This window comes from Prionailurus bengalensis, chromosome F2 (genome assembly GCF_016509475.1).
Source record: "Prionailurus bengalensis isolate Pbe53 chromosome F2, Fcat_Pben_1.1_paternal_pri, whole genome shotgun sequence".
Classification (NCBI taxonomy): domain Eukaryota; kingdom Metazoa; phylum Chordata; class Mammalia; order Carnivora; family Felidae; genus Prionailurus; species Prionailurus bengalensis.
In genome coordinates, this window is record NC_057353.1 from 52,563,524 (window position 1) to 52,576,982 (window position 13,459).

Here is a 13,459-nt window from a genome sequence, read left to right on the forward strand (position 1 = left end):
ATCTGTTGATATTTGAAGAAATAGCTCATGAAATAACCCATTAAAATAAATACTGGGGAGTCCATATGAGAAATGAGACCATTGAGTTTACAAAGGGACCTATATCTGTACACGTGTCTCTATCACATAATTCCCTCTGGAACCTAGATATTCACTTAGAAATCTGTTTCAAAAGCTTTACCTTAGGGTTCCTGGGTGGCTTAGTCGGCATCCGACTCTTGATTTTGCCTCAGGTTGTGATTTCATGGTTCATGGGTTTGAGCCCTGCATTGGGCTCTGCACTGACAGCACACAGCCTGCCTGCTTGGGATTCTCTCTCTCTCCCTCTCTCTGTCCCTGCCCCACTTGTTCTCTCTCTCTCTCTCTCTCTCTCTCTCTCTCTCATCTCTATCTCTCTACAAATAGATAAATAAACTTAAAAATTAAAAAAAATCTTCACCTTGTTTGTTAGAGGACAGAAGGTTTGTTTTCCAATGTTGGATCTAGGGCTGCAATCTCTGTTGGAGGAGGCTCTATGAAGTCAGTGTCATTATGTACAACACTGTTTTTCAAATGTTGGAGCTATATTGTCTTACTCCATAAGTGAACATAATTATTTATTTGTTTGCAAGAGCCTGTCAAGGAGTATGTGAGACAATGATAGGAAAATATCTAAAAAAAGTCAGTCCACGTATGAAAATATAAGTGAATACATCCTACAATAGACAGCTGCATGGCGATGACCTACATTCATAGATATAAATCTATATGTAGCAGGAAAAGTTCAAAAGAAGTTTCAAAAGAAAAGAGGGTGCAAGTAGGGTGATTAAAAACCTAGTAATGTGAAGTTTGACTCGCCAAAAATGAAGACTATGACAGAGATTTAAATATGCTTAAAAAGACATAAAGATCAAACAGCTATAGGTGGTGTGGTACAAAATATGAATGAAGAAAATGGATAACAATAAAGTCATTAGTAAAAATTCTTTCTTTCCTTTCTCTCCTCATACTCCACACACACACACACACACACACACACACACACACACACACACACACACAAATGGATAAATAAAATATTCGCTTCTGAAGAGTAAGATTATGTCATGTACATGTGTGCCTCCAGAATTAGAATAACAGAATAGAGTTCGGAACTTAACTTTCTGGATTTGCAACCTAGGTAATCTTTGTGATCCTCAGTTGCCTCGTCTGTAAAATGGCTCTAAAAATTATTATGTTCTTTTAATACTGTCCTGAAGATTAAATGAGGTGATACATAGAAAATCCTTAAAGGATTGTTACAACTTAGGGAATCAAACTTCCCTAACCAATAACCATAAAATACACAGTAGCTCAGGAAACATAAGTTATATGAATAAATCTAAATTAAATTAAAATATATATGATATTGATAGATATACATAAACATATGGAGAGTGATGAAAATAACGAGACAGAGATGCAGCTAATTAAAGACGTGCATGTAGGTAGTAAGCTGGAGAAATTAAAATGAAATTTTCTCAAATTCATAAGGTGCCATTTCCTTTGAAAATTATTCTCGTTCTATATAGAGCAAGCAGAATACTAAGTACAAAGGACAAGAAACTTGCTGACTAACTACTTAGTTTAAGGTCTATATTATTTTTTTAACATTTATCTATTTTTGAGAGAGAGAGAGAGAGAGAGAGAGAGAGAGAGAGAGAGAGCATGAGTGGGGAAGGAGCAGAGAGAGAGGGAGACACAGAATCTGAAGCAGGCTCCAGGCTCTGAGCTGTCAGCACAGAGCCCAACGTGGGGTTGAACTCACAAACCATGAGATCATGACCTGAGCCGAAGTCAGACACTTAACCTACTGAGCCACCCCGGCACTCCAGGTCTATATTATTTTTAACCCAGATGCCTGAATAATGATCCTTTAGTTCAAATGTTTATTTATAAATTAAAATTTCAACTTTTTGAGAATCTTATGTTTCTTTTGACATAATAGGGTGCTTTATTGGCTGAATCCAGCATGTGATTTTTTTCCCCTTTCTTTACTCATAATTGATACTGGGGAAAAAATCCCTGAAAATGATCACCCATAGCAACTCATCCTGTAATTGTCAACCTTCCTCCCCAACAGCTCTCTTCATCATATTCAATCTTCCTGAATTGGTGTCATTTGTTCTTAGATGGAATTGGATTATTGAGTAATTGGCAGCATTGCTGTATATCAAACTAACCATTAAGCTAAGAAGGAGTGTGTTATCTTATTTGCTTCTTAAGCCTCAGATGCCCTGAGGTAGCTGTTATTTATTTTTGATCATGTTTAGTGGAAGATGTGTAAGTGAAAAATGTTTGAGATAGTGTTGGTCATGGGAATCTGTGCTCTGATTGAGAACGATAAATTTCCAGTTTTATTTGTTCTCTGTTTCTGATTGGTTTTCATTATACATGCATAAATTGCATGGTAAGTTTCCACCTATTTGTTTTCACAGCATACATTTTAATGTCTCTCCCTTGATTTGCAAATATTAATATAATGCAGAACTCTGTAAAAATGTGTTTATCAGCCACCCAAATCTCCTCAAGGTCTTCACACTGGAAACACTGTTACCAGCTATCCCGGTTCCAAAGTCCAGTAAAATACAGTTTTCAAAGTTTCTCAATGGCATGAAGGTTGCCTGTGTTCAAAACTCAGGAGAAATTCTTCCTGTAAGGAAAATAGAGAACTAGCACACTGTTATTTCTGTGCCTCTTCATAGTGCTGAGAGAGTACACTCTATTCTGTACATGTAAAGATAATTTTCATGAAGTTTGTGACCATGAAACCATACTTTCCAAAGTTCATAAATACACACTGTACTCATTCTCTAGTTTTAGTTCTAAATACAGCAAAGTTCTTCCAGTATTCCTCCCCTTTTCTAAGAATATGTAGAAAAAAATGAGTGCCAAATGAATTATATGGCACTAAGACCTCTCTAAAAAAATACAAACAGTCCCTTAAACATACTTCAATTCCCCTGGGGTCATGTGTGGCTGACAGAGTCAGCTCTCCATGAGTGGATCACTGACTGGACACCCTTCTTGTGCCCAAAAGACCATGGCCATCTAAAAGAGTTTATGGGTTTGCTTTTTTCCCCCCTAAATTAAGTCGAGACCTTGTAAAACTTGTGATTGAAACTGGTGATTTTTTTAGCATAAGCAAGTTCAAGGGAGGTAGGTTTGTTCTCATTTTAATGTCTGTTTAAAGAGCAGCAAGAAACTTTCTTTCCAGCATCCCCTAGGGGAAGACAGAGGGGAAAGGGTGAGTAGAATGCTGAAAGCCATTGAGAGGCATTGTCTGAGGTTTCTTTGCAAAGAGGAAATACTTTCTCTTGTTGTACTTGGATAATGTGTTGCTATAAGTTCTACAAATAAGGCTCCAGTGTGCATAAGCAGATTCTTCTGTTGACCAAAATCATCAGTGTGCTTATTTCTCTTCAAAATTAGTATAAGATAGTATCCAAACTCCTTATCATGGAACATGGCCTTCTGTTTTCTGTAGCACAGTGAACTCCCACATATGAGATACTTGCTATTTTCTAACTGGTGCAGGCTCTCTCCCATCTCTGGGTCTTTGTCCATGTTGCCTCTTTGGCTGGAATCTTATGACCTTTCTGCTTCTGCCATCATCCCCCATACTTTCTCCTTGAACACCTACTCATATTTCACAAATCCCCAAGGATTTCCTCTGTGAAGCCTTTCCTTGTACCCTTTAATCTCCTCCAATGTATCTCATCCATCCTCAACCCCAGCTGAATAGACCACTTTTCTTTATTACCCAACTAGAGTCTAATTCCAAGTGTTCTTACCCCTGGACTTTGAGTGTGGAGTTGAATCACACAGAAATATAAACAAAATTCAGTTTTTTCAGTTATTCTGGGGAGAAGATCCATAGTGCCATCATTTTTTTAAAAAGGTCCATGATTCTTTGATTAAAAAAATAAAGACATGCTACAACATACTGCAGCTGCAACTTTTGTTTGAAGCCAGCTATATCATGTTTTCTTCTATCTTCTAAACTATCAGCACCACAAGACCAGCAAGGATGGTGTCTCCTCTTAGAGTCATTAAAGTTTTAGTTCTGCATCAACATCACCTGGGTGGAGTTGGTAACACTGACAGATCTAAGATCAGAATCTCTGGATATGGAACCCAGAAATCTACACTTTAAACAAACACCCTAGTTGACTATATGCACACCCTAGTTGACTATATGCACACTCTATATGCAACTAAATAGTATCAGGGAAATATTAGCAACATGATAAATTTTTGATGACTAGCTGGCTCGACAAATAAATGAATGCAGACTCTGATTTCAAAATAATTATAGTAACTTTTAAGAGAGTAGTTTTAGTGAAGTTATATAGATTAAAGCAAAATTATACTCAGTTAAGAAATGAACAGAATAATAATGTATATTAGACAACTACATCTTTAAAATTATTGTTTTTAAAGGAAATATTGACTTGATGTTTCTCATAATTAGAGTATCTTCTGGATTAGAAGATGTCAAAGAAACATACACCATTCAGATGTAATTCTTCTGCTAGGAACACAGGGTGTACTTTAAGAATCAGATTATAAATAGGTACCAACTATTCATTTGATCTTTAATCACATCTATTATTTTTAAAGCAGAGTTCATTGAAATAGTTCTTTTATAACAATGATGTGACCTTCAAATTTGTATATAATGATCAGACTTAGAAAGTTCTCTCTACAATTGATTAAGAAGGTATGTGAGGGAAAGGAAGTTGAAGCCTAAATATGAATAAAACTAAAATCTTTATGCAGCTATTTAGTTGAATTTCTAACTGAGCCAGGTAATAAAATAGTACTTTTGATTCTTTCAATAGAGAATAAGCATATCAGCATAAACACTGGCCTTTGTTTGTTAGCACCAAGAGACATATCTAAGCACTTTGCAGATATTTTAAATATTTAGCTGAATACTTTATTTAATATTAAAGCTGAATGTTATGATGCTACTATTAAACAAGATTTGTAGTTGATGCATTTAATGTTGATATTTATTGATACTTGGCATAATTATTTATAATGCTTTTACGATGTTTATGATTGAAATGGGTAAAGACTCTTAGAAAAGAAATAAATCATCTAGAGAGAAAAAATTATAAGTTACAGAGTAATAAATATTTTATACTTTAATTGTCACAATTTTGAAGTTTCTACTCAAAAAGTATAATTAACTAAATCTTGTAATTTTCATTAAGCTCTCATTCATCCATGATGAATTCTATAAAATCAATGTTTACTGACACCTAGTGGCAGTTATCAAAATTGTAGGCAGAGAACCTAGTTCTTGTAGCCAAAAAAACTACCTATCAGTGTCAACAACACAGTATCCTTTTTCAAGATCAGTTGGCCTACAAAACAAGGTACGTTGTCTTTCTATTTTGTTAATATCGTATTTCATTTGCTTGGCATCATGCAATACAGAAATTCTTGCACATCATTTACAGGTAAAGAAAACAAAACAAAACAAAACAGAAGAGCCTAGAGCTGAATAGATCAGGGAAATGAATCTCATCCAAGCAACAAACCAAAACCTAAAGGACATAGCACTTTATGAAAGTCTTACACGGAAATTGGCATATGCCGTCACTCTAAACCATAAACGTCTGAGGGCAGGAATTTTGACTTGTTGATCTCTGATTTCCAGCATCTAGATCAATAAATGCCAAATAGTAGCCAGTTGTCTGTTGAATGAACAACAACCAAAAATCCTTGTTGATATGTCTTTCATATATTTATTAGACAGCGCTTCCTTTCCAGTCACATGTCAAACCTTGTGGAGAGATCCCTGCACTCCTAGAGGGGGCAATCTAGGGAAGAGCCAAATAATAGTCAATTACAATCCAGTGTAATAAGGAGTCTGATAAAGATATGCACAGAGCACAGTGACAGCAGAAAGAAAGGAGTTCTTATCCAATGTAGGAAGCATAGCTCTTCAGATCAAGCTGAGGCTTGAAGGATAATGAAAATCAAGTCAGCCACAGAGTTTTGAAGCTCTTAAAGAATAGGGGTTGAGTTCTGTGGGTTTTGTTTCACTCATAATGCCTTGCATATTGTTGTTGTTCATATTTATTGAATGAAATTGATCAAAACACTGAGTGAAAAAAAAATTGACTGAAATGTGAAAGACCATTTCAAATGAGCTGCCCTCAGAAGCTATCATTAGCTACCAGTCCTAAATCTCTTCCATATTACGAGTTGTGTGGCTATCCTCTTTGCTCTTAGCATTATGCTTTGTTCCTGTCCCCTTATACTCCATGCTTAGGCAAAAGCTAATAACCATTTACATCAATCTAACCATAGACCTAGCAAGACATACCGGGTCTCATTTATGAGGCTTAATATATGCTATTCCCTCTTCTATCTCCAATTTTGACTATTTTTCTAGCTAATTCCAATTTGCCATTTGTATGTCAACTTAGGCTACCCTGTGGAAGTCTTCTCAGCTTCCCAAATTGGTTAGATCCCCCTATTCATGCCATACTTGTCTTTATTGGTGAACTCACTGTGTTCACGGTATTGTAACTGCCTGTTTGTCTATTATCTGCTCCTTCCCCTATCCTCATCACACATGTGTAGGCACATGTGTAAACACACATACATATCTGACTGCTGAAATCCCTGTGGATATTTTATCCTAGGATAGCACATACTAGAACATAACAAATATTTTATTCCTTGAAAACAGAGCTTTCATCTTTTCAGTAGTGGACAGCACTAGGAGGACTCCCAGTAGTGGGATCACAGGTCATCTCTCTAGACTATTTCCTTGAGGCAGAGCTAGCTCTGCTTCTAACAACTCTCACCAACCTAGAAGTTTCTAGAATAGCAATTGTCTGAATCCCAGCATTAGTTTTTCTAGAGCAGGAATCCTCTGGGAATCTTAGACCTAACAGGACTGGAACATTTGTTTTGTTGGCTTAGAAAAATCCAGGACTCTAGAAACTGGCATTAATCTACTTTAATAAAATCAAGGGATTTTCCTGACCATTAGAAGACCTGGAGAGGTACAAAGTGACTTTGTAAGATCATTCCTTTCTCCTTATGAATATTTTGTCTCGGTCAGAGTATAAAATACAAATTATGTTGAGTAAAACATTTTTTTTCTCTGTTTCAGGAAGGAACTATAACAAAAATTGTAGTCTAAATATAGTAAGATAACTCCCACATTGGAGACATTATTTGGAAATACAAATAAAATGACTTAAAGCCTTGAGTTTGCAATCTAGGCTAAAAATTCAAGAGGGTAGAAACAGCCAGAGGATTCCCTATTTTTTTTTCTACCTTGATCAGTCCAGAAGTGCTGTAAAAAATAACTTTCTTCTTGGTATTTCAACACATCTGCTACTGGTTCTAGCCAGGACTGTATAGCCCAGAGGATCAGAGAAATGAAAAACATTTCACTACAGAGAGTAAAACAAGTTTTGCAATACCTACAAAAATGCAGGGCTTAAATTTATGTGGGAGGCTCTAGAGAATTCTTTTCACTCTACACTAATTTGTCCTTGAAATACATACATGACATGGGAGTATTTTAATGATAAAAAAAAATAAGATTTTGGAATTGAAAAGATTTCATTCTTACCTTCTTATTTTACTTCTGAGGACCTGAGACTTGGAAAAGTGAAGTAACTTGTCCAAGGTCATTCAGGAAATAACTACAGATCCAAGGCTAGAATTCATGGCTCTTAATTCCCAATACAAGGCTTTACCCATTACATCAAACTCTTCCCCAATAAAGATGTTGGCCAAAAGTAAATTTTGTGCAGAAAGATATTTAATGGCTAAATTATTTTTAAGGGTTTTTTTTGACAATTTTTTCCCCAAACATTCCATTCATCTCTTCATGTGGAATCTCTTCAGAACAAGGCTTTAACCTGAAGGTATCATTCATCCCCAACAAATTACATGGAGATAATAAAATATGGAGAATATTCTTAAACTGTGCATCAATATTATAGTAAGATTGTAATTATAAGATGAAAATTATAAATGGTTAAACATTATCATTCATACTTTATTAATAGAGATTTTCTGTTGGTTCAAAGAGGGGTTACCTTTAAGCTTGTCATTATACTATCCGTGATAAAGGATTTAATAATCCAGTTAATACCATGGTAAGATAAAAGAATTAACTTTAGGGAACAAAGTGTAACCAAGAGTAGAAAAAAAATTAACATGTAAAATCACTTGTGTAATAAAACATGTTCGATAAACTGTGCCTTTCTAACAAGGCTGAAATTTTTTCATGTAATTTTCTTTTTATTCATATACATTAAAGTAGCACAACTAAATTTTCTCCAATTGGTAAATCTTTACTTTTTTAGCTATAATAATATAATACAACACTTTTTAAACTATGCTTTACAAACATCTGAGGTACTAGCAATGAAAGGGCCAAAAGGATATTGTAGTAGGCCCCCACACTTTAACCAAAATGGATACGCTTTATGGGTTTTATACATTATATTTTGTAAGAATTTTCTTTAAGAGATTACATATTCCATTGCAAAAATGAAAACAAAACCTTAAGTGAATTAAACTTAGCCAAACCAATAATGGGACAAATTAACTCTTTGTACCTTTGGATGTGATAAAATGGGAAGTACATAATATTGTTTATACAGCATTCTCACCAAAAAGATTTAATTTGAATCTCATCAGGAAGAAATAATAAGGTGAATCCAGAAAGAGACATTTCTGAGGAACACTGACTGGGATTTTTTAAAAATATTTATGGTAGGTATGTGGTAGACTATTCTAAGTAAAAGTTGACTGAAGAGATCACAGATGAAATAAGTGAACCTGGACTGGGTCTTGAAGCCAAATTAACAAACAGACAAAAATCCCAATCAGTAAAACATTTCTGGGACAGTGGAATATGGATTTCAATACAGAATATAATTAATTTTCTTATCAAAACCAGTAATAAATTTCTTGGGTGTGATGCAAATTGAAAAAAAAATATGTAAATTTTTTTATAGTTGCATGGCATTTAAATTTGTCCAATACAAAGTATGTTTGCATACTCTTTTTGCTTGGATCTCCATAACAAATGGTGAGGATGATAGGAGAGAGGGCATTATTCCCACTTAAAGATGACAGAACTGAGGTATTAAAGTAACATGTAAATTGCCCGCGTTATATAGCTAGATTAAACTACTGTCAACTTGGTTAATCTGGGAACTATGTTTCCCAGGATATCCCTCCTTGTTCACCAAAAGAGGACTTGGTGTGAGATTTGGAAGGTGGGAGGAAGCAGAGGCCTGAATCTGACCATCAGCCAATATGGAAGAGATGCCTGTCAGTTCCCAGCTTGTCCTTTTCCACTCTGCATCCAGCCTGCCTTCCCATGCTGTCAACAGTCCCAGACCTGTCAACGGATGCTTGATTGGTAGCATAGCTACCCTGAAGTGACATAGTTCCTTAGATCTCCCCCTTTGTGGTCCTCCTCTGGTGGCTGGACATGTTTGTTTTCTTGGATTTCCCTGCAAGCTCCAGCTGGTCCACTGCTATGCTGGGACCTTCACCTTTCAGACCTTCACTATCCCAGTTCATCTCACAGTTGTGCAAGGTGTAATCTGTATAACAAATCTCTTATTTCCACAGTGCTTATCATAGCTCTGTTTTTCTGAACACGGATACAACCAACCTGGTTTTGTGGACATGGAAGCCAGACTTCACTATTTAATAGCTTCCACATCTTCTGATTCCTATTCCAAAACACTTTCCAATAGATCACAGTATCTCGCCACACCCACAATTAATCTGTTATTTAATTTTTTTTAATGTTTATTTATTATTGAGAGACAGAGAGAGGCAGAGCGTGAGCAGGGGAGGGGCAGAGAGAGAGGGAGACACAGAATCTGAAGCAGGTTCCAGGCTCTGAGCTGTCAGCACAGAGCTCGACGTGGGGCTCGAACTCACAAACTGTGAGATCATAACCTGAGCTGAAGTTGGACGCTTAACTAACTGAGCCACCCAGGTGCCCCAATTAATCTGTTATTTTTAAAGCATTTGTTGTGGTGGGGGTAGTTGTGTATTTGCTTTTTAAACTCCGAGTATTAGGGCCATCAAAGTTTTCATGAGAACTAAAAGGTCACTGTAAGCCCTAAACTGATGTTTCCAGCAATTTGATATTTCCTCTTACTGAAGTATTTATTAGAGAGACCAAATTTATCAAAGAAATAAAGGGGCATAAAATAAAAAAGAAATATATACAGAAAAGTAATTCCATTCTAGAAAACAATTTTTGAGCTGCAACTTTACAAAAACTTAATTTATAGGACAGAAAATTGAGAATAAGAGATAAGATAATGCCCATGAACATTCAAATTATTAAAGACAGAAATAGAATCAGAAGAAACAAATTTTATCTGTTAGAATATGTGCTTTGAGTGTATTTAGTTCTAGAAATTGGCTTCTGTATTTCCCTTTATTGAGGGATGGCCATATGGTGCACACTTATGATATTGAACCTCAAATAACTTCTACTCATCTCAGTACCTGTGACCGTGTACCATGCCTATTTTTTTCAAGTGAAAACAAGGTGTCTGATGCATAGTATCTGCTCACCAAATATTAGTTATTAACTATCACTTAACATTTTTGCTAACTTAGATATATTATCTTGAATTTTGATGAAAATGGTTCCTATTCTCAAGAAGCTTAGAAATAGTAGAAAAGGGAAACAAGCACAGTTATTTAATAAATACTTGTTAATGACTTATAATAGAATGTGGATACTGGATAGTTCGTCACAGACCCATTAGGGATCTATGGGAGCACAAAACATCCAAACTGGCCTATGTGAAGATGATGCATTTCTCGAGGAGATCAGTGTAGGGAGATTTATAAAGGAGGGCTCTCAGGATCAATCCCCATGGCAGAATGAAGAAAGCAATACTGAACAGAGAGAGGATGAATTCACACACAGTTACTGTAGAGGGCTTGGCTAATCCCAAGTGGAATTCTGAACCTGGGATGGCCCTTCAGAATTGTCCCAAACTGGGGCAAGGGGTCCTTTATATACTCCTGTATTGACTAGTCATTGGATGCAATCTGTCTGCAGGACAGTGACCTCGGGTGATGTGACTTTCTTCAGCCACAGGCAATGCTCAGGCAGGGGACCCTGGCTACAGGCTGTAAACCCGCAACATTCCTGGAAGGTGAGAGAAGGAGCACTATAGTTCCGAAGGGAGGCTAGGAGTGAGTTCATCACAACACATACCATAACATGTATTGGGGAAAACTTCCTGATATAAAGGAGAATCTTATGGGTTTATAAGATGTATCTAAGTCAAGTTTATATGTGTGGGTGCCAATATAACATAACCAGAGACACAGAAGGTTTAGGGAAATTGCAAGTAGTTTCTGGAACATAATCATAATGAGGAGTATCTGGTCAGGTGAGGTTTCTGGGAGAGTGTATTAGTGAAAGCTGATAGTTGTTGGGAAAGTGTATTACTGACAGACTTTAATCTGTAGATATTTGAACATTGATGAAATATATGAAGGAGGGCAGAAACCAAAGTCAGATTATCTTTTAGAAAAACCATTCCCAACAATAGTGTGGATGATATATTTGAGAGCATCAAGATTGGAGGCAGGAAAGCTGTACAATAGTTTGGGTGTTAGATGATGAGGACCTGAATAATACTACCTCTCTAGAGGAAGTATTTAATAATTTCACATTAATTGTGTGTTATTTTACATGATGTGTTTATCATGACACTCTCACATTATTTTTTCCTTATATATATTCTCCTGGGTTCCATAGATTTTATTTTCTATCTGAGAAAATCATTTGGGAGTTTCCTTAGAGAATAAAAGGAAAGTGTGTGTATTCTATGTACATTTGTAAGCTTATGTATCCATTCAACAACACTTACTTTTATCAGTTTGTGTCCAGAGCATGAGAAAAAAATTTTAAACTTAGATTTATACATTATGACCACAGCTATTATAAGTTTCCAAAATAAAATTTGTTAAGATAGAATACTTAAAAAAAAAACAACTGTCAAAAAATCATCTGAATTTAATTTGGAGGAGGAAGAAATATTGAAAAATTAAAAAAAATAAACCAAAATCCTAATATGAATTCCATAGTTCTGTTTTTAGTTGATATTTACTTGAGTTTGAGCAGGTCAGTTGACCAAAGCCTCGTTTCCTTCATATTTAAAATGTGTCTAGTAATACCTACCTCAAAACTTCAGTGTGAAGACTGAATCCTTAAAGTGTTAAAAACCATTTCATAAATTATAAAACACTACACAAATGGTAGTGTTAATCCTTTTAATGAATTATCACTGAAATTAAGAAATTCCTTCTTAATTCAGAAGAAAGAGAAATAAGTGGATGAGAAGCAGAGGCAAAGTCGGACTTCTGGGCTCTAACTTCAGGCCACACCTGGTGTTATTGGACTTGAGTGAGTGATGACACAGGTGGGGAGGGGAGTCACAAGGGTGTACTCCCTTTTCAGGCTTCTGTCTGATTTTCTTCGAAAGAGTAAATAGGACCATTTCATAGTGTGCTTATATTAAGCAAGCTTTCACCAGAAAAGGCATTACGTTTTAATGAATTCTAATTTCCCATTTGATGCCAATATGAATCTTATACTCAACTGCATGAGAAGGTGATGGTTACAGACTTATTTTCTGCTGGGTCCTGCCGAGAGAGAGGGCCAGAGTCACCAACTTTACTACAGCAGTGTGCCTATCAAGGTTCACAATTCTCTCAAGAAAGAAAAATGGGGATCCCAGAGTGCATGCCTTACTCTATCTGGGAAGACTTGCTTTTCAATCATAAATCTGCATCATATGGATGAAGATCAGAATCATACATCATAGGGACAGGAAATGATCAATGAGGGCAGTGGGGCATTCTAAGAGGAAGTAAGTGCTCCTTCCTCACACAGATGCCAGAATGACATTCATACCATGCACCCTGAAGCCTACTTTGGTTGCTGACAATCTTCCTAAACCTGTCCATGCACTCTTTGTCTTAACACCACCCCAGCCTCACAAGCACATGTGTATGCATGCAAACACACACACACACACACACACACACACACACACACACACACCTACAAAGAACTGAGAGACATTTTGGAAAGGAACCAAAGCAAATTCTCCAGGAGCCTAGAAAAAGACTAGACTAATTATTTGCTAGTCCTATTGTCAAGCTGTCTGACATTAGCCAAGTTCCATATAGTTTCAAGTTTCAGGTCAAAACATTTACATAAGAGTACCCCTGATGTTTTACAGTGGTTTCTCTTGTTATAAAACTCCCCAAATATTGACCTCCTTGGAAACACATCTTCTTACACTCCATTGCATTTTATAAATGTCTCTTCTTTGGTTTCTTGAGTTGTCATTAGGTACACCCTCACTACCCTCCCATGAGATGATGAAAA

At 36.1% G+C, this 13,459-nt stretch overlaps 1 protein-coding gene across 4 annotated transcripts in view; it reads right to left on the minus strand.

The window, feature by feature from the left end:
* ANGPT1 (angiopoietin 1) overlaps positions 1-13,459 on the minus strand; it is a 362,218-nt gene that overhangs the window by 23,002 nt on the left and 325,757 nt on the right. The window lies entirely within an intron of this gene.